At 32.8% G+C, this 24,074-nt stretch overlaps 1 protein-coding gene and 1 pseudogene across 2 annotated transcripts in view; one reads left to right on the top strand and one right to left on the bottom strand.

The window, feature by feature from the left end:
- The window catches only part of LOC145253816 (guanine nucleotide-binding protein G(o) subunit alpha), a 290,147-nt gene that overhangs the window by 167,599 nt on the left and 98,474 nt on the right, over nucleotides 1-24,074 (bottom strand). The window lies entirely within an intron of this gene.
- LOC145284773 (U2 spliceosomal RNA) lies at nucleotides 18,730-18,876 on the top strand (annotated as a pseudogene).

Below are 24,074 nucleotides of genomic sequence, written 5' to 3'. Positions count from 1 at the left end.
TTTCTATTCAGTGACAGCTTACATTCATAATTTTAACTGTGACCATTCTATTCACGGATATATTTGAATGCCTTCTTTAAAAAAAGACAGCTATTAATTTATGTATGAAATCATTCAATGCTGAACATTAACATACTTTGATGAAAGTTTTTATAAAAGTTTTTTTTTCCCCTCCCAATATATGTTTCAATAGCAAAGATGTAGAATTTGGTCGCAATTTTTATTCAGAAAGATTTAATTAATAAAACTATTTTTTTTTCTTCTTTCCTTGTATAAAATATTGTATAAAACTATTTTGATGGTAGGTGTGATGAATGTTTTTGGCTACCTTCCAAGAACTTATAAAATAGAAGACCTCGATAAAATATATATATATATATATATATATATATATATATATATATATATATATATAAAATACATGAAACACAAGGCCATAGCAATCATGAAAATTTGTTCAGTTAAGAAAGTCTAATGAAAAAACTGGCTAAAAAAAAAAAATCTAATGAAAATATTAAATTAAGTGATAGTAATAGCAGCATTTATATATATTGAGAAAATTTATTTCATTTATTAAAGTGACAAAGCGGATGCTTAACCGATCTGTTCAACTTTCAAGGCAAACTTGAGGGGAAAATTAAGGGCTGATCACTAGAGATGAGATGCCACGTTTAAAAAGAAATGATGTACAGTAGAACACCGGGATACGGCATTAAAAATTAATAACAAAATACAGTACAGCATATAATACACATGTATATAATCAAATAACATTATAAATAACACTGTAAGGCAAGGCAAATACCGTAACCAGGGGCAAGAAAAACATTGTATTCCACCCGAAAAAAACGTATCCTAGAGCAACCATATGCTGGGGTTGTATTGTATAATGAATTATCAAAACAATTTTTAAATTTCTATTTCTCCTTTAATTAATTTTGTTAAATGTTATATCATCATCATCAGATTTTGGTATTTAAGATGCTGCGAATGTTCCAGCCTACACCAGGCAATGTTTCACACCTGTTTTTCATGCAGTTCAAAGAGTTGATATCAATTATGTTATATTCCGTGAACTTGCTTCTTATGCATTCAAACAAGATCTTTCTCAGTATTCTATGCTTTGTAACACTTGAGACATCCAGGCATGTTATAGAGTTGATTCAAATAGGTGGCACGCGGTATATGACCAAACTACCTTGGCAGTGATATGCTTTAAAAGGTAGGTGTATAGAGATGATTTGCAAGTTGCAGTATGTTATTAAGTATGGTTGCTGAGTGATTATCTTTGAGGTCAGTTTTGGCCTCATCTAATTGCTGATTAGATGACTTCATTGCAGAACATAGTAAAAGATGGGAATTTAGATTTCAGTTGCAATAATTTAAAAGGAAAAAACATGTATTGTAGAATACTGATAGGAACACTTAAAAGAATCCAACCTAAGGAAAATGGATGTTCATTAGTTAAGTATAGAATAAATGGACAAGTACTAGTCAAAGACAACCTGAGGGTTCCCTTCTCATTGGCTACTACACCGGGATGTAAGGGAGAGTTTAACTCTTTTCTTTGAATGATGCTACTTACCCTGGGTGTTTACCTTATAATTTGGAGTGTTTAGCAAGAAGGTATCAAGTACATTTTTTTTAGTCTTTAGTATGATTTGATCAAGGATTGAACCCTGATCTCTTGGTCTATGAGTGAACACTAACGATTATGCCAAATAAATATTTTAAGTTAAAATCGTCACTGTCCTTCATGAATGTACCCTCCCCTAAAAAAAAAAAAAAATAAGATAAAGAACATTATCACAATCCAAAACATAATACCCATTAAGACTATGTAATAATTTGATAATTTTAGCTTTGAAGAATACTATATATAAAGTGCCTTCAATGCTTCCAGACTTCTTTCGTACGGGCACTTTTACTGATAGTACACACATAAAACTGTAGTCCCCATTCGAACTAATCTTCTCTGCATGTACCGTTCCAACAACTTCTGGAAGACCCTTTGGAAGTCCTCATGACCGTGTCAATGATCCTAGTCGCAGCCTTTTTCATCTCAATCGTTTCATAATGACAACCTCTAAGGTTTTCCTTGAGCTTAGGGAATAACCAAAAGTCACAGGGAGCAAGGTGTAGACTATAGAGAGGGCGAGAAACTGTCTTGATGCTCATCTTGGTCAAATAGTCTGTGACAAGGATAGAACACCCTTGGGGACAAACTTTGCACAAATCTTCCACATTTTCAGTTCCTTGTGAATAATTGTGTGTACAATTCCTACACTGGCATCAAACTGTGCACTTATTGTTTCTATAACCCAAAGTCACGAGGAGCAAGGTCTGAACTGCAGGATCTAAAATTGATCGACCATCTCCCTGCTGTCATGATAACATCTTTCTAATCTCCTCTGAGCAGCCATGGGACAAACTTTGTACAAATCTGCCGTATTTTCAGTTCCTCGTGAATAATTGCGTATATAGTTTCTACACTGACATCAAACTGTGCACTTATTGTCGCTATAGACACATGACGGTCCTTATCCATGAAATTCTTTATTTGGCCAATCAACCCTGGTGTTCTGAATACTTTACTCTTCCCACACCTCTCATCATCCCTCAGACTCTCTGCTTTCTTTGAATCTCTGATGCTTGATTCGCGTAAAATATCCTAAAAGCAGTCTGAAGCATTCGATACGTTACTGTAGCATTTTTCCAAGTTTAAAACAGAATTTTATTGCATATCATTCTTCTAAAGTGTCCTCACGTCCAGATTGCATTTTTGAAATTCATCAGCAGTAACAATCAGGCTTTAATAGGGTGTATTCCAATTCCTGCTGTAGCTGTTCATGTGAACCTGACATTATAAAAATTGGTCAGTCATCTCATAAGATGTACAGCAATAACATACTGAATTTTCAAGAGTCTACCACAATTTTAAATGCCTGTACAAAAAAGTCTGGAAACTTACTGAAGGCACCTTTATATATATATATATATATATATATATATATATATATATATATATATATATATATAGAGAGAGAGAGAGAGAGAGAGAGAGAGAGAGAGAAATTGCTCCAGACAATGCATGAAGCCACTTAATGTAAGGAGCTAAAAAGCAACAGTACTACTTCAAAATCAAAACCTAACCAACAATAAGTGTTAGATGAATAAATAGATTCCAACCCAAAAAAATAACAATTCTTCCCCCTTTGTCAGAAACATTGCTCATAGAATGTGAAGACTAAAAGACAAAATAAGACAAGCTGGAGGTACAAAGCTGCCAGTCCTTTCTACTCTATTTAAATTTATTCATTCAATAATTATGATTTAAGAATGCATATAAGCTATTCCTTCTCCTCCAACCAAATAGAGTATAGTTTTCAAAAATTTTTCATTAATTTTCAGATGTGAACAGTTAATGAAAAAAAATTGTGTGTGTGTGTGTGGAGAGAGCGCAGCATAAAAAAAAGCAACTAAAAAACTCAAGGAGGAAGTCACCGAGTATGTGGGAGTAAGGAGGTAGGAAGTCATTCTTGATGAAACAAAATTCATCACTCCTATTACCTTTATGAAGCAAAATTAACATTTTCAGAGAAACTTATCATAGGTAAAGGAAGGCAAACAAGACAGAGAGAGGAAAAGAAAAAAAAACCGGTGAAAGAGAAAAAAATAAATAAATAGGAGAAAAAAATAAAATAAAATCCAGTTAAATAGCCACAGAAAAAAGATAGGGCTCTAATTGGCCTAAATTAAACGTTTTTTTTAATTTATTTTTAAAAAAAATTTATTTTAACTAAGGTAGAAATTTACTTTTTTTCTGGAAAAAAAACAAAAAAAAACAACAAAAAAAAAACAAAGCCAAATTTCGCTAAACGGCAGAGAACTCAGATCCTTGAAGTATAATAATAAAAATTTATACATTTTACTAAAACAAAAAATTTAATAAAATTGGACTAATCAACAATTGGCTCAAATGCTTGATCACAAGATTTTGTTCTTGACCAATAATGATTGATATAATTTGATATAATTCTGAATATTATTAAAATATATTATTCATCAGCTTTTTATTCAAATTAACACCATCAGAGTTTGTTTTTGGTTAAATTTTATGATCGAATTAAAAGGAAGAGGTACAATGTACACAGAAAAGAATATTTTTCTAATTAATAAGTGTATCATTTGGTTTAAAGATTATAAAAATACTCGTTCAAGGATGGGTAGAATTAATTCCCTAAATAGAACAGTTTTGCACCACTTATGTCCCCTTATGAAGATTAAAAATCAAGATATAATGACTAGTGATGAGACGATCATGGAAATTCCAGTTTCCATCTTCATTTACTTAAAATAATTTATATGGATCAGCATAGTATGATTTTTTTTTTTTTAAATTAATTTTGTTGCTAGCATTAGTCATCTCCCTCGATTCTGTTTTTTAATGGGGTACTCATAGAAGAGTACTGATGAAGGTTGCCAAGACCCATAAATGAAAGGGATTCTATGATGCCAGTTGGATTCGAATTTAGCATATTCAGGCCATGAATTTTGGAACAATTAACTTTAAAATGGGTAAAGTTAAACTTTTTACATTCATAATACGAGTACATTTTCAATTACTGTTTTGCATTGCATTTCATCTTTGGCAATTGGAAGATTCCATTATAATAAATGGGTGTGGAAGGTGATTACATATGTATAAACAGGAAATACCTTATATTAGTGTGATGATTAATAATCATACTAATAATAATCTATATAATAATAGGATAGCATGTGTGTTATTTATTTTGTGTCATGCTTTCATCCAAGTGACTGTCGTTACATTGTTATGAACTTCCATTTCTTGTAATAAATAATTTTACCAAGAATTTTTCATAAGTTTTGGTTTCGGTTTTGATTATAGCTGAAAGAACTCAAGTTATATATATTTTTTTGGTTCAAGCTGATGTACCCTAGTCATATGGATATATATTTTTTATTTTTGAAATCACAACTTTATAATATATAAAAATTGATAGAACATTAACTCTATAATAATATATATGAAATTTGCAAGAATTAAAATATCATATTTAAGTGTACTTTATGACCGGGCTATACTGTGCGTCGTCCCAACTAGCTTAGGTAAATACTTTTGTAGTTTTAACAAAAGAGCTACAATATCAGAGGGTCCAACGATTTTTGGCCTTTGGGTCAAGATCAAAATGTAGCATCTGTTCTTCAGATGCTACACTTCAATTTCTTGTTCTCTGTTAGTGGAGGAGAAATCCTTCACGACTGAGACAATTTTAATTTTTTGTTCCTTTTCTCCACATTAAAAAATGACCCTGGTGTCTAACTTTGTCCTGTGAGGAGGCATTGTAAATAGGTACAATATAAGAGGGTCTTCATTTACGCTGAACATCTATAAAATGCTAACATCAATATATTACATATGAATGAGTCTGCTGTGGAATTTCCACATGTCCTGCTAGATACTAAACTTAAACTCTAAAAACATTAAGTTGGTAAAGGGAATACTTTGAAAAAATTATTTTAATCAATTATTTGTGTACAATTCATTTTCTTGTTTTTATAAAATCAATTTTTCTTTTATTCAAAATGCAAGTTCTATTAAACTTAATTTGAAGATTGAAATAGGAGAGATGTTGCTCTACTCAGAATACAGCCAATAGTCTTGCTCATTCTGGAATCAGTTTAAAAATAACTTAATGAATTAAAGTAACAAAGATTATAATGGCTTGCAATTTGATACTTGAAAGAAACTAAAAATACTATAAAACAAAAATAAATAAATAAAAATAAAATAACATAACAGGCATTTAATAAATGATCCCCTCCTACTACCACCACGATGTATGTACAGAAAGTAAATTGGTTGGCTCCTAAAATTACATTTTTACAGTATAATGTTATGAATACAAAAGCATAATATGGAGATAAATTAAGCATAAGGCTACCTCTTACAAAGTCTGAATGAATTGTTGAGATCATGATCGTAGAATAGATTAAAAAAATAATGTTATCAGGTTGTAAAATACACATTGAACATGCTTAGAGGTGTGTTCTGAGTGATAACAGCACTTCTTGGAGTTTATCAAGGAAGATAGTGATAACAGTTCATTTATTTGTATCATTCAAACTACTGTTTTCCTCTTAGATGTTATGTTTGTGTTTCGGCCAATATATGCGTACCTTTTCGAACTTGGGAATCATTGTCAATCTTGGAAAATTTCTACGGAATTTCAAAGTAAACCTTTTAGTGGTCTAGTTAACGACACGGGCTGATGACCGGGATGTTCCAAATTTGAATCCAGTTCGTTCCACAAAAATCAACTTCACTTCAGATGTTGGCAATCTTTTCATGGTCCATCCTATAAGTAAGAGATGCCTTCCTAAAAAAATTTCTGACTGGAAAATTATCAGGGAAACCAATGCCAACAATCGAATCTTTTGGTTCATGCGATATGTTGAAGATTTAAATCCAGGGAGACGGTGTAAATTGTTCCATCAGCCATGTGTTAATTACATTATTCTTAGTTATGGCCTGCAGTAAAGATTGAACCTTCACTAAAACTGATTGTTAACAAATGCTTTTATCTGTTGCTTCATATGGGTCCATGTGGATGTAAAAATAACAATCAAGATGAAAATGGTATCGAAATAATCAAAATTATCCATCCTCATCTCAAAAAATTCTGAAACATAAATTCAGTTGTAGTTTTGTTTAATGACAAAATCATTTTGCAGCTCCCTACTCACTTGCCTCTTTACAAGGACAGAGTTATACACATGGTCAGTTTTTAATATGGGGAAAATGAAGCTCCCCAAAACGGCGTACTCTGAATTGGGACAAAGAGATTATTTAATCAACTTATTTGGGTTTAGTCTATAAATTCGTGTTAATTAATGTTACACATTCGTTTCAATTTATTTTGTCCTTTAGTTCTCACATTCCGTGAGTGATGTTTCTGACAAAGAGGAAAGAATTGCTGTTTTCTAGGTCAGAATCTATTCCATCTAATACTTATTGTTGGCAAATTTTTTACCTTGAAGTAGTATTTATTTTAGCCCTTTACATCAAGTAGCTTCATGCCTTGTCTGGAGCGATTTCCATAAAGAAAACATTACTGATACCAGTTTGTGTTAGTGAAAGTGTACTTTAAATTAATATTGTGTATAAATCCACTGCTTCCAGGAAGGACATTATGTTTATTTTAATTTTTTTGAAACAGCTCCTTCATGTTGCTTGTACTATAAAAGATTTCTCTCAAAGTTCAAAGCAACACACTCACTGTTGCAATGTTCTATTACATTTAGATTTTAGGTATTTCAAATGGCAGAATAGACAATATTTTTTGTTGAATATTACTTTGATTTATATGCAACTCGGATCTTATAAACTTTAAAGTTTAAGGTTAGTCATGTAGTCCTTCTGACAAAAAAAAAAAAAAAATAGAACTTTTTGTTTTAGAGAAGCTGAATTCATTTACTGTTGTCTATTGGCCTATTTTTAGGGGCACTGTTGCAGTTTTGAATTGAGTGAATATATTTTGATCTGGAACATCATAAAATCATCTACATATCGATGCCTCTCCGTCCAGTCAAGAGACAATGGTTACCCCCCCCCCTGTAAGAATAGCTGTGCATGTAATTGTGAGGCAAGTGTTGCACAATCTCCAATCACACCTCTACTAAATCGGCTCTACTTCAGTCCAGTGATAAGAAGTGCTAGATGACCGGAAACAACACCGAGATAAGTGGAGAACACATACAGCACCTGAAATTTCCAAATGGTCACCCACTTTTGTACTGACCAGGCTCAACGTTGATTAACTTTGGTTATCTAACAGTGAACCAGTATGTCAACATATAGAGTTCTAATTCCTGGGAGATGGTGGTGGTCTAGTGGATAACATGAACTGATGACCTGGGTGTTCCCGAGTTTGAACTCAGTTTGTTCCACAAAAATCACTTATACTTAGGATGTTGGCAACCTTCATGTGGTCCCTCCCATAACCCCTGATGTCTTTCTAGAAAATATTTTGACTATAAAAATATCGAGGAAACCAATGCCAATAACAGAATCTTCGGATTCATATATAATAATGATGCTAATTCCTTGGTGATTTTTAAAAAATATTAATCATAGTTGCTGACAATATATTGCCCTGCTGGATACATTTCTATAGACTTTCCATATATGAAAACGTGGAGTCAATGCTAGCTCTGAATTCTTTAGTTAAGTTTGTGATAAAATGTGGTAATCTATCCTTTAAACCTAGGTCCTTAAGTATACCATAGTTCCATGTCATAAGCTTTTTCCAGATTAAAAAAATCTAGATGCAAAATGTTAATTCATAATGAATGCTTCCCTGATATTTGTTTTGAGGCAAAGAGGTCTCATCTATATATATAAAAGCGAAAATGTATGTGTGTACGTATGTTCGCTTTTCCTCAATGTCCACGAAAGGCTTCTTTCAAAGAAGCGCTTGCTCGCTTCACAACTTTTTAAAACTTTTTATATCATCTATAAATTGTAATATCTACGAATTATCCATGGAGCTCGCCTCTCTATTTAATTTTATTGACTTTCAACCGTTAATTATTCCACATTTCCCGCATCGGCACGCATTACATTCGGTTTTCGGTATAAAAAAAGCGAACCTCGACTCTAATCACAGGCCCAGATCCCTCCACAGGCCGTCAGGCCGCTTGCCCGCGCGCCCTCCGGGGCCCGGGTGACATGATCAAAGTGTAGTATCTGTTCCGACAGATACTGCAAGCTAGGACTAGCTATGACTAGCAAAGACCAGATGTGGGGGCAACCCCACATGCTTGACCTTTAACCAGCTCCCATTTCCCTCCTCTCGGGAGCTGGTCCCCATTTTCCCTTCCCCCTCCCTGGACTCCTCACATTAAAAATCGGCCTTGTGCCTAATTTGCTCGGTGGGGGAGCAAATAAATACAACAGGCCCAGATCCCTCCGGGGGTCCGGCGACAAGATCAAAGTGTAGTATCTGTTCCGGCAGATACTGCAAGCAAAGACCATATGTGGGGGTAACTCCACATATCAGACCTTGGTCAATGTAGGGGCAACCCTTCATACCAACAGTTACTATCCAGCTCCCATTTCCCACCCATCGGGAGCTGGTCCCCTTTTCCCTCCCCCCTCCCTCTCTCTCCACATTAAAAAACGGCCTTGTGCCTAATTTGCTCAGTGGCGAAGCAAATAAATACAATCTGTTCCGGCAGATACTGCAAGCTATGACTAGCTATGACTAGCAAAGACCAGATGTGGGGGCAACCCCACATGCCTGACCATTAACCAGCTCCCATTTCCCACCTCTCTGGAGCTGGTCCCCTTTTTCCCTTCCCCCTCCCTTCACTCCTCACATTAAAAATCGGCCTTGTGCCTAATTTGCTCGGTGGGGGAGCAAATAAATACCATCTGTTCCGGCAGATGCTGCAAGCAAAGACCAGCTATGACTAGCAAAGACCATATGTGGGGGTAACCCCACATATCTGAACTTGGTCAAGGTAGGGATCACCCTACGACCACAGTTACAATCCAGCTCCCATTTCCCACCTCTCGGGAGCAGGATCCCCCTTTCCCTCCCCCCTCCCTCTCTCTCCACATTAAAAAACGGCCTTGTGCCTAATTTGCTCAGTGGGGAAGCAAATAAATCCAACCAGGCCCAGATCCCTCTGGGGGTCCGGCGACAAGATCAAAGCGTAGTATCTGTTCCGGCAGATGCTGCAAGCAAAGACTAGCTATGACTAGCAAAGACCATATGTGGGGCTAGCCCCACATATCTGAACTTGGTCAAGGTAGGGATCACCCTACGACCACAGTTACTATCCAGCTCCCATTTCCCACCTCTCGGGAGCAGGATCCCCCTTTCCCTCCATCCTTCCTCTATCTCCACATTAAAAAACGGCCTTGTGCCTAATTTGCTCAGTGGGGAAGCAAATAAATACCAGGCCCAGATCCCTCTGGGGGTCCGGCGACAAGATCAAAGTGTAGTATCTGTTCCGGCAGATGCTGCAAGCAAAGACTAGCTATGACTAGCAAAGACCATATGTGGGGCTAACCCCACATATCTGAACTTGGTCAAGGTAGGGATCACCCTACGACCACAGTTACTATCCAGCTCCCATTTCCCACCTCTCGGGAGCAGGATCCCCCTTTCCCTCCATCCTTCCTCTATCTCCACATTAAAAAACGGCCTTGTGCCTAATTTGCTCAGTGGGGAAGCAAATAAATACCAGGCCCAGATCCCTCTGGGGGTCCGGCGACAAGATCAAAGTGTAGTATCTGTTCCGGCAGATGCTGCAAGCAAAGACTAGCTATGACTAGCAAAGACCATATGTGGGGCTAACCCCACATATCTGAACTTGGTCAAGGTAGGGATCACCCTACGACCACAGTTACTATCCAGCTCCCATTTCCCACCTCTCGGGAGCTGGACCCCCCCCCTTTCCCTCCCCCTCCCTCTCTCTCCACATTAAAAAACGGCCTTGTGCCTAATTTGCTCAGTGGGGAAGCAAATAAATACAACAGGCCCAGATCCCTCCGGGGGTCCGGGCGACAAGATCAAAGTGTAGTATCTGTTCCGGCAGATGCTGCAAGCAAAGACTAGCAAAGACCAGCTATGACTAGCAAAGACCATATGTGGGGGTAACCCCACATATCTAAACTTGGTCACTGAAGGGGCAACCCTTCATACCAACAGTTTCTAATCCAGCTCCCATTTCCCACCTCTTGGGAGCTGGTGCCCCCCCCCCTTCCCTCCACATTAAAAAACGGCCTTGTGCCTAATTTGCTATGTGAGGAAGCAAATAAATACACAGGCCCAGAGCCAGTTTGGTCAATGTCGACTTCGTCATATCAGACTTTAGCTTTCATTTTGCTCCTCCTAATAAACAGGGAGCGGGTTTTTAAAAACAAACAAACCGATTTATTTAAAACTGTCCCGCACAAAATAACTGCTGAATACCTATCGCCGTCACGTCAATCAAAAATGCGCACCTGTTTTTATTAAAACACTTTACTATTTTCCAACTGCGTGTCGTCAACGCTTCGGCTTTTTTTCACATACCCCGAAAAACACCCGGGCATTGCCGGGTACCCCTCGCTAGTCTATAAATATAAAAGTGAAAAATGTGTGTATGTATGTTTGTATGTGTGTTTGTGTGTCCGCTAAAAACTTTCGACAGACACGACGAAAATTCACAAACTCAGTATCATATTGAAGCTCCATCCTTCGCTCGAAAAATATCGAAAAATTGGCCAAAAATGTTCATTTTTTTCACCCCGAAATCGACAATTTTCGACAGGGGGGGGGGGGAGTCAGCAAAAACGGTCCTCTCGTGACGACAACCGGTTCTATGCATGCGTCAGATGACGTCATGACCTGATTTACTTTAAATAGTTGAAAAACTGACTAAATTTCATGTACGTCCCATAGCTCAGTTGGTTAGCGCGTTGGTTCATTATCTAAATGTTTTGGGGTCGAATCGTGGTGTGAGATGTCTTATTTTTTTTTTTTTGATTTTTTAAATTTAAATATTGAACCAGTGTTATTTAAGCCATTTTTCACGTAACGTTCGTTTTTCTGCTTTTTTTTTTTTATTTTTTTTTTTTTTTTTTTACTTCGCTTATCCACCCCCGACCACACACCCAAAAACACCCGGGTACCCAGCGATTTTTTAAATTTTAGTATCGAAACAGGCTTATTTAAGCCATTTCTTTTTTGTTTTTTCGATTTTTACATTTAACATCGTTTGTTTGCCTTACGTTAGTTTTTTTTGTGTTTTTTTTCCCGATGTTTTGATTACCCCCCCCAGGCTTAAGTTTTAACGTTGTTTTCATTTTTTACTTCGCTTATAACAAACAAACCTGGTCATTGACCTGATTTGCTGAATAGCTATTGCTTCCGTGCGCGCACCTGTCAATTTGGTTTTTAAATAAATTCAAACATCTTTCAGTAACTCATTCTGACAGGCCGATTTTATTTTCAAACTTTGCCTCAGGGCTTCAGGTTCGATCCTACCAACTTTTACCCCCCCCCCTCCCGGTTTCTTTTTTATTTAACAGCACACCCACCTCCAAACACCCGGGCAACGCCGGGTACCCCCACTAGTTTATTATAAAATTCACGCAATAGATTAGAAATAGGGTTGTTGGAATAAAAATAATAATTGAACCCATTTTTCGGTATTCTTTCCATTGCTTAAACAGTTGGTTAAAAAGATGGATCTGTAGTTTATGGGTCTAAGTTACTTTTTCTGGTTGTGGAATTGGTATCACTAGTTTTTCTCCATATGTTTGGGAACTTTCCTTCTATCCATATTTTGTTATATATATATAATTCAATTATATGTTATATTATAGAACATATAATTGAATTATATATATACACATGCATACGTACATACTAGCTGGACGCCCAGCGTTGCCAAGTTGTACAATCAGCATTATAATTTATGCAGATTGCATATGTATTATTATAGAATCAATCCTCTATTGGACATTATATTTTATGAGGAATAATTTGCACGGCAGACTAATTCGCAAAAAAAAAAAAAAAAAAAAAAAAAAAAAAATGAAAAAAAAAATGATAATATCGTTCAAATTCCATCTGTGTTTGTTTACAATATCACATAAGCTGGTATTTGGGCTTGACGATGAATGCCCAGGAAAGTCACTTTTGATTAATGTTTAGTTTTAAAATATGCAAATGAAGAACTGATTTGCATCAATTTTAAATGGTACCTCTTTTTTTTTTTATCATAAATTGAACTTAATAAGAAAAAATTAAAATAAAATGGTGAGATACACTCGCCCTTAAATAGGGGATCATTCGCTCTGTAGTTGAATGCTCTACCACTGAGCTATATTTCCAGATGTCAATAATTCTGTTTTTTTTTTAAAGAAATGATTTGAGATTTTATTCTCTCCCTTGCTGCTTGCAGTAAAATATTCCCCTGTAAAAAGTCTTTTTTATTTATATAAGAAGACTTTTACGGATTGGATTTTTTTCGATTTTTGATACTTTTCAGACGAATTTCTGTACAAAATATATCTAAGAACACTGCCAGGCATATTAATTACCTTTGTGTGAAATTTGCAAAAGATAAGCTCAGCTGTTTTGGAACTCATACACACACAAAGTAACTTTTTATATAATAGTAGATATATATATAATTTTGTTGGTTTTTCTATATAGGATACTGACAGGTGTGATAAGTTTCTAGCATGGAAAAGGGAGCCCACCTTCTTTACAGCAGCCTTGACAATATCTTATATATTTAATATTGAGTAAGCAGAGATTATTCTCAGTGATCTTTCCAAATTATTATCCCTTTTGTCTATATATTTGCCCCCCCCTCAACCCCCACCCCCACCCATTAAAATATCTGTCCTCCACAAGACTATTAAAATCTCGTATTAGAATGAAAGGTTTCTTAAGTTCATTGTCATCAATATTGTCGCTTGATGGAAGGTATATTGAACATATATTAATTGCTCTATGCAGCGTAACCTTTACAACAATCGCTTAGATCTTTATCTCTGTATTTATTTTGCTCTGAGGTATATAGTTTCTGACTAGTATTTAAAGCCCTCTGGAAGCACTGTATCCGGTATCATGGACGTAATCGAATAGTTGATGATTTTTAATATTGATATTATCATGTTTGCGGAAAGTTTTGTGGAGGCAGACAACTGCAGGACAGTCTTGCTTTCAGCATTATAAGCAATCCATTAATATTTGTCGTTAGTCCTTGACAGTTGTTCCAATTTATTATGATTTTTTTTTTTCTTTACCCATGTTTTATTTATTTATTTTAAAAAAATATTTTTTTGTTCCGTATCCATTCTTTCCTTACTTTTGGAATGTTTTTATTTTGCATCTTTTTTGTATGACCTTATTTTCAATCTCTCAATTTTTTTTTTTTTTTTTTTTTTTTTTTGTATAATGATTGTTCTTTTCTTTTAGTTTGATTATGATTAGTTCGAGATTTTTTTTCAATGATTCTTTATTGAATTGTGTTTGGTTTAAGCCTAGGAAATATTTTAACATACTCAGTAGTACAGCTCTTAATTGATACATACATCTTGAAGATGCTAAAGAGGTGAGTCATCAGTAATATGCTGATTTTATTGTTCAATTAAGATTTTCTTTTTTTTTTTTTTTAAAACATCGAATGATGATTTTGAACTTGTGTCTAAGATTGATGAGAAGTAAAACTTGGAGGGATTAGATATGGTGGGTTGATTTTTGGTCTTGCATCTCTATTTTACCAGAGTTTACATCCATATGTTGCTTCCATATCCCTTTTTCTTAAAATTTAATCCAGGTGTGGCAGATTGTTACCAAAATTCTCCTGGCAGTATCATTCGTCAGTATCATATATAACAGATATTACTGTCAAAGATTTGCCATTTTTTTTTTTTTTTTTGTAGATATAAAATACACTAATTTTATTTATTGCAGACTATGATCCTCATCTTTTTTTAGTTGTTTCGCGACATTTTAGTCAACTATTCCTCTGGCCTTCATCAGGTGGTAACCGCAAAAAACGTGGTGAGACGACAACAACTATGGAAGGCAATAATTGCTGTGGATGCAGTTAAGGGATTCGGAGTTCCTATCCCATTGTGGTTACCACCTGATGAAGGCCAGAGGAATAGTTGGCCGAAATGTCGTGAAACAACAACTAAAAAAAGATGAGGATAATAGTCCGCAATAAATAAAAATTGATAAATAAAACTCATCTAAATAATGAATTCCAATTAAATAATATATATAAAATATACTGCTGACAACATTGGTTCTCTTGTTGCACAAAATAAACATCAGTTAGTATCATGAACAAGTAAAACAGCATAGTTAATAAAACTTATTTAGATATCATTTATTTCCAAAATCCAACATATTAGAGACATCTTATTATATAATGGAGATTATGTGTCTGTAATTAAAACTTAGTACCTATCTCATAATTCCTGTTTTATTTGTTAACTTTTATCTCAGACTTTATTTTAACAATTTTAATCAAAAAAGAATGCCTCATTATTTAACCATTGTTTCTACTCCAATGACAATTCATATTTCAAACAAAATCGCATCTCAAGAGTGAACGATCTAGCTGATTAACATATTGTTTATTTAAAAGTTATTTTAATAAATAAATTACGAATATCTATTTTAATACATATACATTATTTTATAGATAAATATTTAAGACCCCCCCCCCAAAAAAAACAAAAAAAACGAAACTAATTTCGTCCAGCTAAATATTTTGTCATATTTTTTCTATTACTTCTAATATGTTTGTATTATTTGCTTAAGCACATTTTTATAACTGCTTTTTTGGTGATATTTCATTCTCTTTTTGATGCAATTGGTCAAAGTACAATGTCTTTACTGAAGTACAGACTATCTAGGTTGATAAATACCTTAGATATTCAAATGTATGAAAATGTTAACAAGCATATAACAAATGTTTTCCACTATACCTAGACGATCTTCCTGAAATAAAATTTAGTTTTATTTATTTACTTTTTTTTGTTATCCTCGCCACTCTTTCACCTTAAAAAAGCATTGGCTATTTTCTTGGTATTAACTTTATTGGACAACATAAATATATTTAACTTTTAGTTCCACTATCTTAATCATAATATTTCTATCGCACAAAAATTCTTTACTCCACACCAAGCAACCACGTGAAGTGCCTCTTGCATTGTTTTGGAGCAATTTTAATTTTAAGACAATTCTGCAAAGATTGCAAACTTTGGAATATAATTTATTCCAATATTTAGTGAAGGATTTGCCCAATAAATACCTTTGCAGTTTACAGAATAGCAGATGCATTAATACCATTTATCTCCCTCCCTACCTAACTATAGATACATTTCAATTTACAATAGGTATTGTGCTTCAGCATCAAATACCCCCCCCCTTCTAATCAATGGCTACATCACTACTCTTTGGTAAATAGTTATACTTGCTTGATTACTAATGAAACGTGTGAGCTGGTATCAACGTTGAACCTGGTCAGTACTAAATAGGTCACCATTTGGGACTTCCAGGAGCTGTATGTGCTCTCCGCTTATCTCGGCATTGTTTCCGGTCATCCTGGACTTCTTGCCACTGGACTCAAGCAGTGCCGATTCAGGAGAGTTGCGGTTGGGGATTGCGCAAACTTTGCCCCACAATTACATGCCCGGCTGCCTTTACAGGGGGTATCCTTTGTCTTTCGAGACGCAATGGAGGCATCATTATCATCCTGATCAAATATTATTCTTGCTCTCAATTTTGAATAATTTGACTGATTGGAGCACTAGTCAATAAAAGAAAGTAGAGATAGATATTGCTTATCTAAATCAAGAATCATTTAGCTCTTTGAAAGTAGCATATAATTCGAGACACCGTTTCAAATAGCACCATATGCATAAAATAATCAAGATGGAAACTAGATATTCATACAGTTTATAGTGTTTCAATTTGTTTGTCTCAATTTCTTTCATTCCACGTGTAAAGCATGAAAGTGTGAATGTTTGTAGAATGAAGTTAACTAAAACTAAATCATTTTACTTGCAAAAATTAAAAACAAAATTCTTTGGTCTGACCAAATAATAGATGGCTTCATAACATTTTACTATTATATATATATATATATATATATATATATATATATATATATATATATATATATATATGTCTTGTATACATTTTTCTATTTTGTCCAATTGTTTATTCACTAAAAAAGATTTTTTTAATCTTTCTATGAATTTTATTGATGAAGCTGTTAATAACCCATTGTCTATTCGTTTTAAAAATTTAAATATTAAACATATAAGATCATAATTGTTTCCAATTTAATTTTAAAAAGCATAATTATAATAATTATAACTTCCAACTACAAAAAGTTATTATAATTATATTACTTTTTTGGTAGTTGGAAGTGGAGTATACTTTATCCTCCAGCCAGATTTTTTTTTCCGTCAGAAAATAAAATTTCACAAGCATCTCTTGTTAACATGAATAACTAGTCATATTTTTAAAAAGTGAAACTATCTGAAACATTTTGAGTAACAGACCCCCCCCCCTGACTTTTTTGTGCGTGTATATGCATACATATACGCAAAGTGCATTTTTTTTTTTTTTTTTTTTTTTTTTTTTACAATTGACCCAACGATATTTTTTTTAAGTGGCTAAACAAACTACTGACTTTCTCAAAAGGGGCATGAGTTCTAATTAAACACATCACTGAAACAATACACGTTTGACGGGTAATCCTTCATCAGTACTGAAAATTGTATTTCAGTTTGAGCGATCTTTCAACAGTTACCGGTTCTGGGTATTTTGTTACAAGGCATTATATCATGGCTTAAAATGACAGGCTACAAAAGAGTTGTGCCAACAAATATAAAAATATGTTGAATAAGTCCGAGGTCATGTCATAGTTCAAATAAACAACCAGATGCTGCCAATGAACAGTAAGCACACGTGTGTGTGTGTGGGGGGGGGGGGCAGGATTACTTCTTTCTTTTTTTTTCTTTCTTACTCTCCTCTTTTCCAAGAGCAGACAGATGTCACAACTTGATACAAGTGTCTGAAAATTGATATAGGAAGTTCAATTTTAATAGCTAAAGTATAGAAATGGCAACTTATAAAGTTTGATGGCAGGTTTAAAAGGAAAGTATGGTGGACGGGAGGGGCGGGGGAAGAACATTAATAAATAATAGAACTTTCGTTTTCTTTTTTTTCCTAGGGAGTGGTGGAGTAGTCTGGACAATTAAAATCAACAATTTAGGTTTCAATAATTTATATTCATAAAAAGAACACACAAGATACATAAGAAAACAATTAGAACTTTTGTCAGCAGTAATATAATATAATAGAAATTATGTAGACTTAAAATACATGAATACTTTTTTGTTTTCTATAAAGATTTAAAATAAAAGTTAAAATTAGAAACAACATTAAGAGCGATATCCGACTTGTACATCAATTGTATGTAGAAGTTTAATTAATTAAAATCTCTATGTAGCTGTGATTTTTAATGTACATGACAGTAGAGGGATTGCATGCTTAGAAGGGGAAGTCAAAGTTGAGATGGAGTCAGAGCCAATGTTGCATAGCAAAAACTGCAAAAGCGAGTGGAGAGAATGATCAATGATGTTAACTATAAAGAGCATGACCCAGGTTGATATCAACGGATACAGTATTTAAAAAAAACTCTTTCTCGTTCCCTGTAACTGTTCACTTTGCTAATAAATCTTTTATTTGAAGTAACTGCAGATGTATAACATTATAAAATTAATGAGTAGGGCTATGACAACAGCATATTCTTTTCATTGTTTTGGCCTTCGAGTGTGTATCCGTTGATATCTTATATGCTTTTATATAGAGTGATGTGGTTTTCGGTTGATTAACCGTGTCTAACTATGTCGGATATATACTCGAGAGTCAAAAAATGATAATATTCTGTTGTTATCGCCCTAATGATGAGATAATGATGGCGACCTAAGGTGTGTATAAATTATTATACATACTGCAGAGACTGATATATAAATTCAGTGTCCTAGGAATTGGAGAATGGTTGCAAAGTTTGATAATTTTATTCCTATTTAAAATGAAGGCAAGAAATACAAACAAAATGAAGTGTGTGTGTGTGTCAGAAACTGTTAGAAAGATTTTAATCAGAATAACCTCCTTGGCCTTTTGGCTAAGAACAAAGTGTAGTATTTGTTCTGATACCACACTTCACCTTTTTCTGTCCTCGGTCAATAGGGGAGAAATCCTTTTAGACTGAGACAATTTTAATTTTCATTCCTATTCAGAGTGACCCTTTTTGAGGAGCTGGATTTTCCCCACATTAAAAACCGACTTTGTGTCTAACTCTATCTTCATGAAGAGACAAGTAAAGAGGAACCTAGGGATACATGTGTCTATAAAAAAAAAAAAAAAAAAAAAACAGAAAATGTTTATTCATTATAATAAAAAGGCTTGCAGTTTAAATAGATTCATAATAGAAATTGTTAATGAAAAATCTTTTTTTTAAAGCAATGCAGGTTTTCTGCTATCATTTAAAAGTAATTAAATAGCATATGGAGTATTAGATAATTCAACTAAATGTTGACCATCTGGATTGGTGCATCTACCACTAGTCTCACTAATAGATAGGGTCAAAAAAAAAAAAAAAAAAAAAGTCTCAAATCTAATAGATCCTGTGATATCGGCCAATCTCAAACGTCTGTCTCATCGCTGCAATGTCGCATCCCTGTGCCTATTTTACAAGTACTTTAATGGAATGTGCTCTGATGAACTCATAGCACTTGTGCTCCCTTAACGTACATACTACAAACTAACCTGACAAGCAGCAAAATCTCACCTCTTTACTGTTGAGATCCCTAGATGCCGAAAAGCCTTCTACTCTAATAGTTTATTCCCTCAACTTTGACTTTGGTATTCCCTCCCCGTTTCTTGCTTCCCTAACTGTACTAACCTACAGAAGTTTAAATGTAATGCGAACAACTTGCTGCTCAACTCCCCAGCCGCCTACCAGACAATCTTAAATATGTCCCAAGTGGCAATATGTCTTGTTTGGAGCGTGTTAGATGAAATATTCCAGATTAAATATAATGAGATGTGCTAAGAATTTGAGTAAATTCATTACTTTAAGAGTCTGACTAAAGAAAAAGGAAATAGTTCAATTAAGAGAGACTATTAAAACATGTCTATCCTCTATAAAAGAAAAAGGCTAAATATCTAAATTATTAGTAGTAGCAGCAAAAAAAAAAAAAAAAAAAAAAAAAGAGAGGTTTTCTATGGTAGATGTTGGACCCTTTAACATATTGGAGTCTAGAGTTGGGGCTACTCAACGCCACAACCTTGTTAAACAAGTGACTTCATAAAACAACTAATATAAAAAGAACAAAAGCAAATACATGTACGAACAAAATGAGACTGAAACTATTAAAATCGATGTAATTGCTATGTATTGTGTAAGTGTTGCTATACAAGGGAATTTTGTTGTTCTTTTCTAGATTTATGCATTAACATAACATTATGCAGTAATAAGGTCAGTTAAACACCATGAAAATTATCTTTCAGTTTTAATCTATGCACTTTTTTTTTTGTTTAGTTTGGCTCTAGATTACAGATTAGCAGCATTTTTTTTTTTTAAGTAAACAATCTAATAATAATATAAAAAAATTCTTTTTTTCTCTCTTTTCACAAGAGAAATCTTACTTTTTTGTTATTCTCAGAAACTGTGCCATTTAGTAATGTGATTTTTTACGTTCAACTTATATTTGAAAAGATGCCAAATGCATGGGTGATCCAGTGAAGATAATAGTTTGCTAGCCTAGGTTGCTATTTAGTTATCGGAAATTTAAAGAGAGCAGGTGCTACCCGCAAGGGATGGTTTACTTTAAGCAGTGCTTTTGAGATATATTTAGCTTTTTTTTATCTTCTCTTTAATTAAATGTTAGAAATAACCACATAGCCACTTTTAACAGCAACAATATATTCTTTATCTCTATGTGTGCATTAATCACATTCGAAGTTAAATTATTTCAAATGTCCACTCTTTTGAAAAAAAAAGTTATATTTCGTATCTTCTAACATAAATTTAGCTTGTGAGATTTTAACAGTTGGACCTAAATAGCATTTAAACTGACATATCAATCTTTGATTCTAACTAGTCAATTTTCAATTGTACCATATTTACAGTTTATAAAAAAAAAGGTTATGTAGGCATGCCCAGACAACTGGTAGTATAAAAATATTTGTCAGTTATGACTGAAAAATCTAAATTGGTAATGAAAACTTATAATTTGAATTGAATAATATATATATTATTCAATTCAAATTTATATATATATATATTATTCAATTCAAATTTATATATATATATATATTATTCAATTCAAATTTATATATATATATATATATATATATATATATATTATTCAATTCAAATTTATATATATATATATATATATATATATATATATATATATTATTCAATTCAAATTTATATGTATATATATATATATATATATTATTCAATTCAAATTTATATGTATATATATATATATTATTCAATTCAAATTTATATATATATATATATATATTATTCAATTCAAATTTATATATATATATATATATATATTATTCAATTCAAATTTATATATATATATATATATATATATTATTCAATTCAAATTTATATATATATATATATATATATTATTCAATTCAAATTTATATATATATATATATATATTATTCAATTCAAATTTATATATATATATATATATATTATTCAATTCAAATTTATATATATATATATATATATATTATTCAATTCAAATTTATATATATATATATATATATATATTATTCAATTCAAATTTATATATATATATATATATATATTATTCAATTCAAATTTATATATATATATATATATTATTCAATTCAAATTTATATATATATATATATATATATATTATTCAATTCAAATTTATATATATATATATATATATATATATTATTCAATTCAAATTTATATATATATATATATATATATATATTATTCAATTCAAATTTATATATATATATATATATATATATATATATATATATATATATATATATAAGAGCCATCTTCCTTACGTGTCAAATTTTAGTTCATTTTCTGCATGTAAAACAAATAAAAATTTAAAACTAAAATGTATCCTAAATGGTTTTCTTCAGCAAAAGGTGGGATTTTAATGACTTTCACAGAACTTTCTTAATGAGGCTTGACATAAGAGGAAATTAAAAAGCCTAAAGTAAAAGTCCCAAGGGGAATTCGTTAGTTAAATTAGGTTTTAAAATATGCACATCGAGCATGGGGAGGATAAAATATTACTTTGCAACAAGAAAAAGATTTGCGGGAATAAAGAGTAAGAAATATATTACTTACAAATATTTATTTATTATATATAAATAAAAGACGTTTACAAATGATTCTAATAACCTATAATTGTTATCCATCTCTTCTGAACACGAACCCAGTTTAATCATACTAAATCAGCAATGCCACTAAAAGATATAGGTATAGAAAGTTCAAAACGGTGAATGTCAGGAAGTCAGCAGGCAAAACAAACAATAAAAAGTGAAAAAAAGACGATAGAACATTCAAAGTTTGTGTATATATACCATCATCACTACTTGTTTAGTTTTATTAGACTGGGCTTATATTCAGGAGATATAGATAAAAGTACAAGATTACAGGTTATTAGGGTCATTTATAAAGCATTTTGACGTTCATAAATAAATGCTTTATTCAATAAATGCGGAAAGAAAATAGGATATTCAGTTTTCTACGAGTTACCCCCCCCCAAATAGGCTGATATTCATTTTTTTTTTTTTTTTTTTTTTACACAATTTAAGGGGAAAAAAATTGCAATGATAACTATAAGACTATTCCATTACTTTCACTTGGGAAAGGTATAATAAATCCATCTGTTCACCTTCCTCCACTAAAATAGAATAAACTATACTCTCAAGCCTTGACATGACATAGAAGGAAAATCCCAAAATCATATCAGTGTTGTCAATTCAGGCTGAATTTCCAAAAATGAAAAAACAGAATTACTTAGAGAGATATGGTACACAACATAAGTATATTAACACTCTGGTTCTTGTTAGATCACTGAAGTTATGGCCAATACCAGATGGGTGACCATTTGAGAAAACAAGGCACTGTATGATGGAGGGATGATGGCATGTTTCAGGAAAGAACAAAAAAAATGACGTTGATACCCTCCCCTCTAACCTGGATATATATGCTACTGGAGACTGAATTTAATATTTCCGAGAAACCTCCTCCTTGAAAGGGGAGCTGCCTCAACCAGCCCAGTATGAACACTGCACCAGAACCAGTACAGATATGGTTGCCAACATTTGTGAAGAGAAAGCTAAAAGAATTTAAAGAAAAATAATCTGCATTAACTGACTAGAACATACCGTGAGATATGAATAAATTAATATAAGAGTTAAGGTGATAGGAAGAGATGGAAACTTCTATAATTCATATATATCTTTTGATACAGATTTCAAATATTGTCCACTTGTTACTTGGGTAGGCAGGCATCTTCTTCATGAAGGAGATAATGATTTGAACTTTAACTATATTACATTTAAGAATTGCTTTTGGGTAATCCGAAGTGCACTGACTTACAATAAAGAACCTTAGATCGAGACTAGCTTTACTAAAATATCTTGTCAGCAACTGACCTTCAACTATTTGAGGGCTTCGTATCATCCTTTGCGTCTCCATTCAAATGGGGGGCGATTGGGGGGGGGGGGTGAATTACTGTCGAAAGGAAAAATGTGCTGACTCACCCATATAAAGATAGCCTTGTGTCACATCTTACCTGCATGCGATAATTTATAAATAGCTTAGATCAAACTTAACGATCCTCTCTGTCACATGATTTCACTAAGAGACCATCAATTCTTGATAAGGTGCTTAAGTTCACTCCCAAGCTTATTCATTCTTAACCAGTTACACCTGACAAATCATATTTACATTAAAAGTTTTTTTTAGTTTTTTTATTGTCAAATAATACTTAAAAAAATTTTTTTTTAACGGTATTAAACTGAGAACTTAATATAAAAATAGGTCACTGTACACAAAAAAAATTATTTCAAACAAAAACTTAAGGTTATTCACTAAAGTTTTTTCTTATACAGAAAATTTTATAACAATTTTCTTAATTGATGCAAACGTAATTAGCGAGAAGTAGCATCATTGTCATGAAAGAAAAGAAAAAAAAACTAGTTAATATCTATGAAAGAGTTTGGATTGTAATCTGTTTTTAAATATTTTTGATTTCCCTATTACTAAATTAAATAATCAAAAATAAAATAGAAAAAAATAATAATACTAGTTAAGAACTTATAGTCTCTAATGATTAGCAAGTTGAAAGGAGGACGAGGGGGTGTATTAACATTTTTTATGATTCGGTTATGATTTTTATGTATGCCTCTATG

The sequence above is a fragment of the Euprymna scolopes genome, chromosome 1, assembly GCF_053919585.1.
Source record: "Euprymna scolopes isolate OS-2025 chromosome 1, ASM5391958v1, whole genome shotgun sequence".
Taxonomy (NCBI): Eukaryota; Metazoa; Mollusca; class Cephalopoda; order Sepiida; family Sepiolidae; genus Euprymna; species Euprymna scolopes.
The sequence above is the reverse complement of the archived record's forward strand: the minus strand, read 5'-3'. Positions and strand labels throughout refer to the sequence as shown.